This window comes from Dipodomys merriami, unplaced genomic scaffold, assembly GCF_024711535.1.
Source record: "Dipodomys merriami isolate MVZ:Mamm:240054 unplaced genomic scaffold, mDipMer1.0.p SCAF_289, whole genome shotgun sequence".
Classification (NCBI taxonomy): domain Eukaryota; kingdom Metazoa; phylum Chordata; class Mammalia; order Rodentia; family Heteromyidae; genus Dipodomys; species Dipodomys merriami.
Window position 1 is genome coordinate 385,864 of NW_027204370.1, and position 915 is coordinate 386,778.

Below are 915 nucleotides of genomic sequence, written 5' to 3' on the forward strand. Positions count from 1 at the left end.
AGAATGCAGCAATAAACATAGTTGTGCTGGTAGCTTTAGTATGGTCTTGTTTGTGATCATTTGGGTAAATGTCCCAAAGTGGGATTGCTGGGTCATAGGAGAGCTCTATGTGGAGTTTTTTGAGGAACCTCCATACTACTTTCCAAAGTGGTTGAACAAGTTTTGTACTCCCACCAAGAATGCAGTACGGTTCCCTGGTGGCCACATCCCCTCCAGCATCTGTTGTAAAAGTATGGAATGCTTCAGAAATTTGTCTGTCATCCTTGTACATGAGCCATGCTAATCTTCTCTGAAATGTTCCAATGTTTCTGCTATGCATTTCATTTTGTACTCCTGAACTTGGCGAGTGATTTTAGGTGTGTCTACAACAGTAGAATCAGCATAAATCAAGCCAGCATTTCTTCATTGAAGATACAAGGAAAGGACACAGGTTGCCACATTGTAACAATGAAATATACAAGACACTCTATGGGGGGGGGGGTGGAGCGACATGTTGGGGAGGTATGAAGGGGCGGAATGGTAGGGGAAAGACAAAGGAGAGGGTAACAATGCTCAATAAGAAATGGACTAATTACCTTACTTACGTAACTGTAACCCCTCTGCACAGGAACTTTACAATAAAAATATAAATTGAAAAGATACAAGCAAAACTTCTGTACTTATAGGAAGTTGTATTTGTCACACAATATCAGCAAGGTATTGGTTTTAGGACCACAAGCATATTAAAATTTTGGATGCTCAAATTCTCTACATAAACACAGTATATTATTTCCATTAGAATCTGCCCACAACCTAGTGCAGGGTAATTGCTAAGAAAATTTTTACTACATTCTATGTTTGTAATGAAAAATAAAATTATATGCACTATTGACTGATACAATTTTTTTCAGATAATTTATTTATTGTGAAAATATC

The 915-nt window shown here is 37.6% G+C and overlaps 1 non-coding gene across 1 annotated transcript; it reads right to left on the reverse strand.

Annotated features, from left to right (window-relative positions):
* Positions 1-226: 226 nt before the first annotated feature.
* Positions 227-330, reverse strand: LOC138838714 (U6 spliceosomal RNA). The gene has a single exon (XR_011375731.1). It is a non-coding gene; the product is annotated as a U6 spliceosomal RNA (small nuclear RNA).
* Positions 331-915: the final 585 nt, after the last annotated feature.